Genomic DNA, 14,669 nt, shown 5'->3' on the forward strand with positions numbered 1-14,669 from the left:
CCCTAGTCCTCGTCTGGTATCTTTTAAAGCCCTTTGAAGCTGTACTGAAACTGTAATTTTGACCTTCAACCGTCTGGAGGCCATTGAAGTTCACTATAAGGAGAATAATCCTGGAATGTTTTCATCAAAAACCTTAATTTCTTTTTGACTGAAGAAAGAAAGACATGAATATCTTGGATGACATGAGGGTGAGTAAATTATCAGGAAAATTTTATTTGAAAGTGAACTAATCCTTTAAATGTTCCATATATGACTTTAGGGGGACGTTCCATTTTGGTTATTTTATGGTCAAAAAAGAACAGTACAAAGAGGACATTTGGGCCATTAACAGAACGTTCCCACGTGGTCCTCTATTGGTCATTTAATAACGTTCCCGATATGAGTATAGGGAGACGTTCTATTTTGGTTAGTTATGGTCGCGCGAGAACGTTACAAAGAGGACATTTGGGAAGTTAACAGAACTTCCTATAGTAATAGTCCCTTAAACATTCCCAGAACATCCTGAATGTTCAATTTAATTCAATTCAATTCACATTTATACATACGATACATATCATTTCAAAGCAGCTTTACACATTACAATTTAAAGAATGAAGTTAGCAAATAATGTAATCATTTAGGCAATTAATTTACAATTACTGTTAGCAGTTTAACTGAAGGTAGAAGCAATGAGCTCCTGGAAAAAATTAATTACATATTAACAATAATTAGGATATAGAAATTTGGGAATGTGCATGTTGATCCAGATGATTGCGTCTTCTGAAGTCCTTGCAGGAGTTGGCGCTGGTTTCTTCATATGTGTTGGTCATCTGAGGTCTTCTTAAGAGGCTGGATCCAAACTGAAGCTGATGTCCTCTCTAGTCACCTCGGGACGGAAAACAGAAAAGCAAATGGAGAATAATTAGCGTAGCTGCTGTTCATAACATTAAGCAAAGATAGTCGTGTGCAATTGATCTGATATGAGATGCATCATGTGAATGCTTGGCTAAAGAGATGCGTCTTTAATCTAGATTTAAACTGGGTGAACAAGTCTGAGACCCGAACATTATCAGGAAGGCTATTCCAGAGTTTTGGAGCCAAATGTGAAAATGCTCTCTCTCCTTTAGTGGACTTAGCTATCCTAGGTACAACCAGAAGTCCAGAGTTTTGTGATCTTAAAGAGCGTGAAGGATTGTAGGGCGATAGAAGATCGGTTAAGTACACAGGAGCTAAACCATTTAGAGCCTTATAGGTCATTAGCAATACTTTATAATCGATACGGAACTTAATGGGTAACCAGTGTAGAGATGATAAAATTGGTGATATATGATCATATTTTCTTGACCTGGTAGGAACTCTAGCAGCTGCATTTTGTACTAATTGTAGCTTATTTATTGAGGAAGCAGGACAACCAGCTAATAATGCATTACAGTAATCTAGTCGATGTAAGGGCTCAGGTTTGATCTGTCTCTTTCTCCTGCATGAGCCTTTGTTTTTGTTTTCTGTCTGCACATGCCGGCAACTATCAGCTGTTCGCGTTTCGTGATCGGCGTGGTTGTGCACGTGTTGTTTTGTTTTCATTTGCGCGTCAGCCGCACTCAGCTGATCGCGTTTTGCGCAGTTGACTACGCGTTTAAAGCTGTTTGTTATTTTCTCATTTATTTTCTCCCTATTTAAATCTCATGTTTTCTCTTTGTCTTTGCCAGTGTGTTTTGTCGTTAACGCTTTTCACGTGTTTCTTGTTTTGGTTCATCAGTTATTGTTTTGTGATTTTTTTTTTTTTTTTTTTTTTTTTTTTTTCCTTCAGTTTTTCCTTTTTCTTCCCAGTTATTCCAACTGCTGTCTGGACTGCCTATGCTCCTTGGCCAGTGGTCTGTTCATCAGGATTTTTGGACTTTTGCTCTGGATTACTATCTACAGTGGGTACGGAAAGTATTCAGCCCCCCTTAAATTTTTCGCTCTTTGTTATATTACAGCCATTTGCTAAAATCATTTAAGCTCATTTTTTTCCCTCATTAATGTACACACAGCACCCTATATTGACAGAAAAACAAAAAAACTGAAATATCACATGGTCCTAAGTATTCAGACCCTTTGCTGTGACACTCATATATTTAACTCAGGTGCTGTCCATTTCTTCTGATCATCCTTGAGATGGTTCTACACCTTCATTTGAGTCCAGCTGTGTTTTATTATACTGATTGGACTTGATTAGGAAAGCACACACCTGTCTATATAAGACCTTACAGCTCACAGTGCATGTCAGAGCAAATGAGAATCATGAGGTCAAAGGAACTGCCTGAAGAGCTCAGAGACAGAATTGTGGCAAGGCACAGATCTGGCCAAGGTTACAAAAAAAATTTCTGCTGCACTTAAGGTTCCTAAGAGCACAGTGGCATCCATAATCCTTAAATGGAAGACGTTTGGGACGACCAGAACCCTTCCTAGAGCTGGCCGTCTGGCCAAACTGAGCTATCGGGGGAGAAGAGCCTTGGTGAGAGAGGTAAAGAGGAACCCAAAGATCACTGTGGCTGAGCTCCAGAGATGCAGTCGGGAGATGGGAGAAAGTTGTAGAAAGTCAACCATCACTGCAGCCCTCCACCAGTCGGGGCTTTATGGCAGAGTGGCCCGACGGAAGCCTCTCCTCAGTGCAAGACACATGAAAGCCTGCATGGAGTTTGCTAAAAAACACATGAAGGACTCCAAGATGGTGAGAAATAAGATTCTCTGGTCTGATGAGACCAAGATAGAACTTTTTGGCCTTAATTCTAAGCGGTATGTGTGGAGAAAACCAGGCACTGCTCATCACCTGTCCAATACAGTCCCAACAGTGAAGCATGGTGGTGGCAGCATCATGCTGTGGGGGTGTTTTTCAGCTGCAGGGACAGGACGACTGGTTGCAATCGAGGGAAAGATGAATGTGGCCAAGTACAGGGGATATCCAGGACGAAAACCTTCTCCAGAGTGCTCGGGACCTCAGACTGGGCCAAAGGTTTACCTTCCAACAAGACAATGACCCTAAGCACACAGCTAAAATAACGAAGGAGTGGCTTCACAACAACTCTGTGGCTGTTCTTGAATGGCCCAGCCAGAGCCCTGACTTAAACCCAATTGAGCATCTCTGGAGAGACCTAGAAATGGCTCTCCACCAACGTTTACCATCCAACCTGACAGAACTGGAGAGGATCTGCAAGGAGGAATGGCAGAGCATCTACAAATCCAGGTGTGAAAAACTTGTTGCATCTTTCCCAAAAATACTCATGGCTGTATTAGATCAAAAGGGTGCTTCTACTAAATACTGAGCAAAGGGTCTGAATACTTAGGACCATGTGATATTTCAATTTTTTTTTTTTATAAATCTGCAAAAATGTCAATTCTGTGTTTTTCTGTCAATATGGGGTGCTGTGTGTACATTAATGAGGAAAAAAATGAACTGAAATGATTTTAGCAAATGGCTGCAATATAACAAAGAGCGGAAAATTTAAGGGGGTCTGAATACTTTCCATACCCACTGTAGATTTGTGGATTTCTCTGAATCTGTCTGGCCAATCATCTTTGGTGACCATCGCCTGTTTCTAATTACCGCTCCCCTGGAATGTGATCTGTTTGGACTCTGATCTCTTCTATCGAGTTCTTGGACTGTGGATCGGGGATTCAGCAGTTCGATTATCACTGAATAAAATACTTGTTGCATTTCTAACTGCATTTGGGTCCTTCATTTCAGTGAAGCCTGACATAACACACTGGCCACCATGGACCCAGCAGAAGAAGCTCAGCTCCGAGCTGCCGTTGAACATCAGGGAGCGATGTTGAATCATCAGGCTGACGAACTTTCTCATGCTCGTCACACCGTGGATGCCCTGGTTGCACGAGTTACTGAGCTCTCGGACAAGTTACGATATCTTCAGCCCGTCGATCTCAATGTTACGTCTCCAGCACCCTAACAGGCCACTGGTCATGAGCCACGTATTAATAACCCTCCTATTTATGCTGGTGAACCAACTAATTGTCGTCCATTTCTTATTCAGTGTGAAGTAGTTTTTTCACTTCAACCCCAGACTTACGCATCAGACAGATCCAGAGTGGTTTACGTAATTTCTCTTCTGGCTGGACGCGCCCGCGACTGGGGCACTGCCATATGGGACTCGCGCTCTTTGTGCTGTGATGATTTTAAATCATTCAAAGCCGAGATGTATTTGACAGATCCGTGTTTGGCAAAGAGGCTTCCTGGCAATTGGCTTCGCAGCGTCAAGGCAAGAGGTCAGTTGCTGATTATTCTATTGAATTTAAGACTCTTGCAGCTACAAGTGAGTGGAACCCAGCGGCACTGGTGGCTCGTTTTTTGGATGGATTAGTGGCGGATGTTAAGGACAATATCTATGCACGTGACCCTCCGGATCTGCTTGACGATATTATTGATCTCGCTATTTGTTTGGATTCCCGCATGGAATTGAGGTGTAAAGTTTGAGGAAATACCAGCTGGATGCGGCCAGAATCGTCTGTTTCCCCCTCTGCTTTCCGAGCTCCTGAATTGTCTGACCTTGAGCCTATGCAGCTGGGGAGAATGCATCTTATTGCCGAAGAGAAACAACGGCAACTTTTGGGGGGCTTTGTTTATATTGTGGCGGTCATGGTCACATTGCAGCCATCTGTCCGTTAAAAGCCAACACCCACCAGTAAACAGGAGAATTCTGGCAGACGGTACTTTAATTTCTCCATCAGGGGGCTCTCGTACTCTCATTTCTGCTTCAGTGTTACTGAATGGCTCGGTCATTAAATGCTCTGTGTTAAGTGATTCGGGGGCGGAGGGGAATTTTGTTGATATTGAATGTGCTCATCACTATGGCCTGCCCATTTATTCCCTTTCCTCTCCTCTCACCGTTCACTCCCTTAATGGACAGCAGCTCATGGCAGTTACTCAGATCACTGGTCCGGTGAGTTTGGTTACCTCTGGTAACCACCGGGAGGAACTTGAACTCCCCTTCTGTTTCTATTGTATTAGGTCATCCATGGCTTTCTCTCCATAACCCACATATTAACTGGGCAGATCATTTAATTCTTTCTTGGAGTTCTCATTGTCATGCTTCTTGTTTTGTGTCTGCTCCGTCTTCTGTTGTTTGTTCTGTGTTGCAGAAGGAGGAGGAGGTGGATCTCTCTCTGATCCCTTGCATGGTACCACGATCTGCGTGTGGTCTTCAGTCGGTCCCGAGCTGCCTCTCTTCCTCCCCATCGACTGTATGATTGTGCTATTGATTTTCTTCCCATCACTTCTCCTCCCCGCGGACGTCTTTTCTCCTTGTCTGCACCCAAGCGGGTGGCCATGGAGAAGTATTTATCAGATTCTCTAGCAGCAGGTTTGATTCGTCCCTCTTCCTCTCCAGCAGGAGCGGGGTTCTTTTTCGTGAAGAAGGATGGCTCTTTGCGCCCCTGCATTGACTATCGTGGGCTGAATGACATAACTGTCATCCCCCTGCCTCTTATGTCTACAGCCCTCGAGGTCCTGCGGGGTGCAAAGTTCTTCACGAAATTGGATCTACGCAATGCTTATCATCTAGTTCATATTAGGGAGGGGTAGGCTTGTTGTGATAGTTGGTGTTACCGGTGATACACGGTGTTTAACCCACCTACCACCTGTTTAACCCACCTGTCATAGCACTTGACCACCGGCACCGTCCCCATCGTGTTGAAGTTTTAGCCTATAGCAATAAAGCACTTAATTCAGTTAGTGACTACGTGCCTTCGTAATTTAGCGTAAGCGGAACGAGCGCCGCAGTAAAGCAGCAGCCGGTGTCCGATTTTATTTATCATTTGAGGAGAGTAAGGCGAGCTAACTGGCAAAGGATGGCGGAAGATCTGGTTTCAAAGCGAAATGCAAAAGCACCTATTTGGAAATATTTTGGATTCAAACCAAATGCCAACAGGGAACCTGAAAATGTTAACGAGGCAACCTGTAAACTTTGCCTGATGAAAGTGGCAGCATCCGGAGGTAACACTTCGAATTTACACGCACATCTTCAAGCACACCACAAAAATGAAGCGGCCAAGATGGGTCCAGCGGCAAAAAATCGACCACAAAAGCCTGACACACAAACACAGCCTTCGATAAGTGGTGCATTTGCGCGATGCACAAAATATAAAAGGGACAGTGCGAGGTGGAACACGTGCACTGACGCAGTGACGAAATACATATGCAAAGAAATGGTGTCTTTTAATACTGTTGAAAAGCAATCTTTCAGAGACCTCATAACCACACTCGACAGCCAATATGAACTGCCAGGGCGTTACTATTTCACCAATGATTAATTCAAACAAATGCTACTGAATTGCCGCTAATTAAAGTGAAAGTAAATTGAGACGTGTGCACGTCTGCACGACCGCATTTTCGGCCACCCGAAATCCCCGACACGCAACCCCGGTGACACCGGGATTACCGTTTTTTTTTACACGTCGATTAACCGGTGGAAAAAATCCGTCACCGCAACATCCCTAGGGAGGGGGATGAATGGAAGACGGCCTTTAACACACCCACTGAGCATTTTGAATATCTCGTTTTACCTTTTGGTCTGTCCAATGCCCTGACCGTCTTCCAAGCGCTCGTCAATGACGTGCTGAAAGATATGATTAACGACTTTGCCTTCGTGTTTAAACCAGGTGCACGTCCAGCACGTCAGATGAGTGCTTCAGCGGTTTTTGGAGAATCAATTGTTCGTGAAGGCGGAGAAGTGTACTTTTCATACCCAGTCGGTTTCGTTCTTGGGGTCTATCATCTCGGCGGGATTCGCATGGACCCTGCGAAGGTTGGAGCTGTCTCTGACTGGCCGATACCTGGCTCAAGAAAAGCCTTACAACAATTTTTGGGCTTTTCCAATTTCTATAGGCATTTTATTCAAAATTTCAGGCAGGTGGCGGCCCCTCTGACAGCGTCAACCTCCACCAAATCCAAATTTTGTTGGTCTAGTGTTACTCAGGCAGCTTTTGATGATTTGAAATCCAGGTTCACTACTGCCCCTATTCTTATTTTGCCGGACCCTAGCAGACAGTTTGTGGTGGAGGTGGACGCGTCAGAGGTGGGTGTCGGAGCAGTTCTTTCCCAAAAATCCCCTCATGATAATAAGTTGCATCCTTGTGCTTATTTTTCTCATCGCCTTTCTCCCTCAGAACAAAATTATGACATCGGCAACAGAGAGCTGCTGGCAATACGCTTGGCTTTGGGAGAGTGGCGTCATTGGTTGGAGGGGACGATGATTCCATTTCTGGTGTGGACTGATCATAGGAATCTGGAGTATATTCAATCGGCCAAACGGCTGAACTCCAGACAGGCTCGTTGGGCACTGTTTTTTGGGCGCTTCAACTTTGTGTTGTCTTACAGACCGGGTTCTAAGAATGGTAAGCCCGACGCTCTGTCCCGGCAGTTCGGCGTGCCTGTTGATGAGTCTCCTCCTGACACCATTTTGCCTTTGGGCCGTGTGGTGCGGGCCGTCACCTGGGGTGTCGAGGGTCGGGTCAGGCGAGCATTAGCCCATGTTGAGGTGCCCATGGGATGTCTGGTGGGTCTGTTATTTGTGCCTGATACAGTCCGCACCGCCGTCTTGCAGTGGGGTCACTCTTCCAAACTCACGTGTGATCCTGGTGTGAGGAGGTCGCTGGCAGCCATCCATCAGCGTTTTTGGTGGCCGGCAATGGCTGAGGACATCCGTCGGTTCGTGGGTGCTTGTGAGGTTGGTGTTCAAAATAAATCTTCCAATCAACCTCCCGTTGGTCTGCTTCATCCCCTCCCTATTCCTTCCTGTCCCTGGTCACATATTGCCCTGGATTTTGTTACTGGTTTCCCTCCATCCAGTGGCAATACTGTGATCCTTACTGTGGTGGATCGCTTTTCCAAGGCAGTTCACTTCATTCCCCTTACTAAACTCCCTTCGGCTAGGGAGATGGCCCGGGTGGTCATTGACCACGTCTTCTGGATTCATGGTCTTCCGGAGGATGTGGTCTCTGACAGGGGGCCCCAGTTCATGTCCCAGTTTTGGAGGGAATTCCGTTTGACAACTGGGTGCCTCCGCCAGTTTGTCCTCAGGATTCCATCCACAGACCAACGGCCAAACTGAGCGTGCAAACCAGGATCTCGAGCAGGTGCTGCGATGCATGGCTTCCCGTAACCCCTCCTCCTGGAGTCAGCAGCTAACTTGGGCTGAATATGCCCATAACTCCTTGCCGGTGTCTTCGACTGGGCTTTCACCGTTCATGTCTTGCCTTGGTTATCAACCCCCTTTGTTTCCTTCCCAGGCTGTTGAGGCCGCAGTTCCCTCAGTCCAGGCTTTTATCCAGCGCTGTTATCGTACCTGGAGGAGGGCCAGGGAAGCGTTGGTCCGGTCTGAGGGACGCAATAAAAGAGCTGCTGACCGCCGTCTGTCTCCGGCACCCAGGTATGTTTGTGGGCAAAGGATGTGGCTCTCTACCAAAGATCTGCCGCTTTGGGTTCTGGCCCGTAAGTTGGCACCTAAATTTATAGGTCCTTATCCCATTGTCAAGGTGGTCAGTCTGGCGGCGGTGTGGCTTCGGCTGCCTCAACCTTTCTGTCGTGTCCATCCTGTCTTTCATGTTTCCCCTGTTAAACCTGTTCTATGTTCTTCCCATTCTCCTCATGTTTCTACCCCCACCCCCTCCCCCCCGATGATTGAGGGCGCTCCTGCCTATATTGTCAGGCGGATTCTTGATTCCAGGCGCCGTGGATGGGGCTTTCAATATTTAGTGGATTGGTAAGGCTACGTTCCGGAAGAGAGATCTTGGGTCCCAGCTCGGACATTCTGGACCGCTCGCTCATCATGGAGTTTCATCGTCGTCAGTCTCCCTCGACCAGGAGTACACCGGGTGGCGTCCCTGGGAGGGGGGGTACTGTCAGGGCTCAGGTTTGATCTGTCTGTTTCTCCTGCATGAGCCTTTGTTTTTGTTTTCTGTCTGCACGTGCCGGCCACTATCAGCTGTTTGCGTTTCGTGATCGGCGTGGTTGTGCACGTGTTGTTTTGTTTTCATTTGCGCGTGTCAGCCGCACTCAGCTGATCGTGTTTTGCGATTAGCGCAGTTGACTACGCGTTCACAGCTGTTTGTTATGCCGAGTTCAGACTGCATGATTTTCAAAGTAGTCGGGTCACTGTTCTTTTCACACTGCATGACTATCTTGGCCAGCACTCAGTCGCGGCTGTGTTCAAACTGCACGATGGATTGGCGACAGAAGGTTTCACACTGCATGACTTTACAATAGGAAGAATCGCCGACAACTCTGTCTGGCACGCAAACTACGTTTCACAACCAAATACACGCGAGACATGACAAGGAAACAACGCGCGCAAGACCAGAGTTCTCACGTGAGACTGGCCCTGCGTCTCAGTCATGAACTAGGGAGCTGATTGAGACACACGGTGGGATTATTATTAAAAATAGTAGCCTGCATGAAGCTTGAAATACGAATTGCCTGTGCGCTGATTTGCAGCGAAAACAACATGAAGAAAAGAAAAATATGGAGAAGAAAATGTTTGGGGAGATGCGAGAAACAAGGATTATGTGTTCTGCAACAGTTGGAGCTAAATGCATAACTTTTCAATGTGCTGCTGTTGCTGATGGTCAAGCAAATGTTTTTGCTTTGGTTCTGTTTGATAGAATTTTAATGTTTATGTGTACGAAGCCATGCTTGCTGATATTGTGGTCTATAACTCCTCCCCTAACTCTCCGTAGCTCTGTATCTTGCTCTCTCATTGGCTGTCAGTCATCGCCGATGTAGTTTTCAGTCAGAACACTTTTCACACAGCAGGATTTTGAATTGCATGCCAAATATCTCACGGGCATCGGCGACTTGTCAGCGATTCTCTCAGATCACGTTTTTGCTCATTCACACTGCGTGATTGTCACTCGCGTGAACGAGCACCGATTTGCCTGTGATTTTGGGCATTTGTCGGCGATTTCTCAAAACCTGTCGGCGAGCCAAAATTGGGTCTAAAATCGTGCAGTCTGAACTCGGCTTTATTTTCTCATTTATTTTCTCCCTATTTAAATCTCATGTTTTCTCTTTGTCTTTGCCAGTGTGTTTTGTCGTTAACGCTTTTCACACGTTTTTTGTTTTGGTTCATCAGTTATTGTTTTGTGTTTTTTTTTTTTCTTTCAGTTTTTCCTTTTTCCGCCTAGCTATTCCAACTGCTGTCTGGACTGCCTATGCTCCTTGGCCAGTGGTCTGTTCATCTGGATTTTTGGACTTTTGCTCTGGATTACTATCTAGATTTGTGGATTTCTCTGAATCTGTCTGGGCAATCATCTTTGGTGACCATCACCTGTTTCTGATTACCGCTCGCCTGGAATGTGATCTGTTTTGGTACTCTGATCTCTTCTATTGAGCTCTTGGATTGTGGATCTGGGATTCAGCAGCTCGATTATCACTGAATAAAACTCTTGTTGCATTTCTAACTGCATTTGGGTCCTTCATTTCAGTGAAACCTGACAGTCGAGACGTCATGAAAGCATGAACTAACTTTTCTGCATCAGAAATAGATAACATATTCCGTATCTTAGCAATGTTTCTGAGGTGGAAGAAGGCTGTTTTTGTAACATGTGAAATATGATTTTCAAAGGACAAGTTGCTGTCTAATATAACACCCAGGTCTTTAACTGTCGAAGATGGAGTAATAGTACATCCTTCTAAATGCAGACTGTAGTCTTAAATATTCTGTGTATTAAGTTTTTGGCCCAATAAGTAATATTTCAGTCTTATCTAAATTTAATAGAAGAAAATTACTAGTCATCCAATATTTTACTTCTTTAACACACTCTGTCAGATTGGATAATTTAGAGATTTCATCTGGTTGTGCTGAAATATATAACTGAGTATCATCGGCATAGCAGTGGAAACTAATTCCATGTTTTCTTATAATATTGCAGAGTGGCAGCATGTATATTGAAAATAGCAGAGGGCCTAACACAGATCCTTGTGGCACTCCATAGTTTACTATCGTTATCTTAGATTTTTCCCTGTTTAAATAAACAAAATTGTGACGTTCTGATAGGTATGACCTTAACCACCGTAATGCCTGGCCTTGTATACCAGTATAATTTTGTAGTCGATCTAGGAGTATTTTTTGATCTATAGTGTTGAACGCAGCACTGAGAGCAAGTAATACTAGTATTGAGATACAGCAGTGGTCAGAAGCTAGAAGTAAGTCGTTTGTAATTTTAACGAGAGCAGTTTCTGTGCTATGATGAGATCTGAATCCTGACTGAAATTTTTCATAGATAGCATTTTTTGCAAGAAGGAGCACAATTGGACCGACACCACTATTTCTAGTATTTTAGACATAAATGGAAGATTTGAAATGGGTCTGTAATTTGCCAATACATTTGGATCTAACTGTGGTTTCTTAATGAGAGGCTTAATAACTGCTAGCTTGAATGGTCTTGGGACATGACCTAGAGATAAAGACGAGTTGATAATATTGAGAAGAGGCTCTTCTGCTACAGGTAACAATTCTTTCAGTAGTTTAGTGGGTATTGGATCTAATAAACGTTGTTGGTTTAGATGATAAGCAGTGATAAGTTTATTTAGCTCTTCCTGTCCTATAGTTGTAAAGCACTGCAACTGTTCTTGAGGGGTAATAATTGAGGCTGAATCATAAAACTCTGTTTAAAGGTTGTACATTTACAATTGTATTTCTGATACTTTCGATTTTCTTTGCTTTTAGAGTCTTTCTATAACAGGACGAGCTGTCTTTCCACGTGATTCTGAAGACCTCCAAACTAGATTACGAGTTTCTCTTTTAATAGTCTGAGTAATACTGTTGTACCAAGGTACAGTATTTTTTCTCTCTAACCTTTTTAAATCTTATCGGTGCAACAGTATCTAATGTACTAGTGAAAATGGTGCACATGCTGCTAGTCATTTTCTCAAGATCATTTGTGTGTTTAGGTACGATGAGCAGCTGAGACAGATCAGGCAGTTTATTTGTGAATTTATCTATAGTTGTTGGGAGAATTGTTCTGCCTAGTTGATATTGCGGCACAATTTGACAAATATCATCAGTATGCAGTACGCAAGTTACAAGGTAGTGATCAGAGACATCATCACTTTGCGGTAAAATTTCTATATCGATAGGATTGATTCCATGTGATATAATTAAAACTAGAGTATGTTTAAAACGGGGAGTGGGTCCAGTGACATTTTGTTTGACCCCAAAGGAGTTTAGTGAATCTGTAAACGCAGCCCCTAACGCATCATTTGTATTGTCTACATGAATGTTAAAATCTCCAACAATCAGCGCTTTATTGATGTTGACCAATAGGTCTGAGAGAAAGTCTGCAAACTCTTTTAGGAAATCAGCATAAGGCCCTGGAGGTCTACAAACGGTAGCCAAAGCAAGAGATAGTAGTGACTTTTTACTTATGCTAAATGTTACACTCTCAGATATAAGAATTTCAAATGAATTAAATTTGTAGTTTGTTTTCTGAGTAACGTTAAGAATATCTCTATAGATTGTTGCTACACCACCGCCACTGCCAATCGGACGGCATTTATTTTTATAACAGTAGCCAGGTGGACAAGACTCATTAAGACCGAAATAATCATTTGGTTTAAGCCATGTTTCAGTAAGGCAAATTACATCAAGACTATTATCAGTGATCATTTCATTTATAATAACCGCCTTAGGTGTCAGCGATCTAATGTTTAGTAGCCCTAGCTTTAGAAATTGTTTTTGTTCAGTAATTTTGTGAATTTCTGGTTTGATCACGATCAGATTTTTTCTAGATCCTTTATTTTTATTGTAAAACCTCACTATTCGGGGAATAGACACAGTTTCTATAGAATGTACTACACTCACATTTCTATCAATTAAGTGGGCAGAACACAGACTGTGATTTGAGGTTTGACTTACTAGTCATATGGTGCGAAGCGTCTTGGAGATGTTCTCTGACAGAATATCAGCTCTGATTCTGCTGGGCTGGGCTCTTTCTGGGAGCCTAGTTCGCTCCCAGAAAAGATTCCAATTATTTATAAATAATTCTGTTCATTACACCAGGACATTAACCATTCATTCAAAGCAAATCATCTGTACCGTCTCGATCAGGCTCCTGAAGTCCTGATTCAGCACCTCCGTCTGCCGCAGCCTGGTGTCGTTCACCCCCGCGTGCAGAAGTCTCCGATGACCACGGCGTCGTGTTCTGCCTCGCGAAGAGGGGAGAAGCGATTCCGCGTCGAGACCTTGAAGACCGGCGGCGGCGGAGGAGGAGAGGTCCTGGTCTGAGGCCTGGCTCACGTCTTCCGCTGCTGAAGAACCCAAGGTCTCTGGTGAGACGGCGACGGAGTGAACGAGGGCTGGGATGAACGCGTTCTGGGTACTCAAGCCCTGTGCAGAGAAACACACGGCGTAGAGGAAGCAGGATCTAAATATAATGCAACACTTTTCATGATTAACCTTAGAGCTGTAATAGTAAAAACGTGCTAAAAGAGCGAGTAATACTTGGATATTTTCATATGCAAATATGTTAGCCAATCACAGCAGTGGCCGTTTACACTGAAATCTCATAGCAGACACGCCCCTTAAAACTGGAAAAATGCCTTTTATTCATGAATTATGACAATTTTGGATGTAAAAAGCATAATAACATTATAAGTGCATCCCAGGAAACAATAAAACAATAAACAAACGCATGACCCCTTTAACACAGTAGCATGACAGTTTCTAATGCAATGCCATCTAAGGGCTCAAAGGTCATGCACATTCAACTGAGGTGACATAAATTCTTTGCAATCTTGCATTGAGAAATGTGTTTTTTGAATTGTTTGACAATTCTCTCAAGACATTTGGCACAAAGTGATGAGACATGACCCATCTTTTCTTGCAAAGGCAGAGCCTGTTCAGCATTGATGTCATCTTTAATGGCTTAGACGGCAGGGTCAAAGTCTTCAACATCAATGTATCTCACACTGACAGATAGTTCACAAATGTATCCTCAATGGGAGGCAACAATGCATATCCCTGCTTGCATAATATCTACACATTCACGTAATTTGAATGGTGAAAGTGATAAGTGTGAGCCCAAATATGGTTTCTACCAGGACCTCTCTACCTTGGCATGGAGGTCCGTCAGAAAGGCAAGACTTGCTAGAACTGGGCGGTTATGTTCGGCCAAGAAACGATCTTCTAATCTACCACAAGCGATCTGTGGCTTTTCGCGCTTCCAAGGAAGATCTAATCTCTGCATCGTGCATAACCTCCAGCAGTTCATTGTATGCAGGGCAGGCAGGCTCAGAGGGCTCCATCAAAACATCTTCACCCTCAGCAGTCACATCCTGCACTTCTTGGCTCGTAGCCAAAAGATTGCTATCCGCTGGATCAGATGATCCAAGTGAAAGAATCCTCATCCAGCAGAGCGCTCGTGCTGATGGCAGAGGACTAAGAAAGGGACATACCTTGCTCGAAATCCTCTGCCAGCTCGATCTGTGAGCTCCAAGATCTCAGACTCCGCTGGACCAGGCACAGACGCCTGTCTTAATTCCCTCGAGAAAAGGGACATGCGTGAGCAGAGCTTGTTTCATCGAAAAGCTCTTGCAAACTGCACATTCTGTTCCTCGAGAACAGAATGCACGTTCCATTGCAAGACAAATTAACTTTAAACAACTTTAACACTTTAAACAAAGGGTCACCTGAAGAGACACT

The sequence above is a fragment of the Megalobrama amblycephala genome, linkage group LG20 (genome assembly GCF_018812025.1).
Source record: "Megalobrama amblycephala isolate DHTTF-2021 linkage group LG20, ASM1881202v1, whole genome shotgun sequence".
Lineage (NCBI taxonomy): Eukaryota > Metazoa > Chordata > Actinopteri > Cypriniformes > Xenocyprididae > Megalobrama > Megalobrama amblycephala.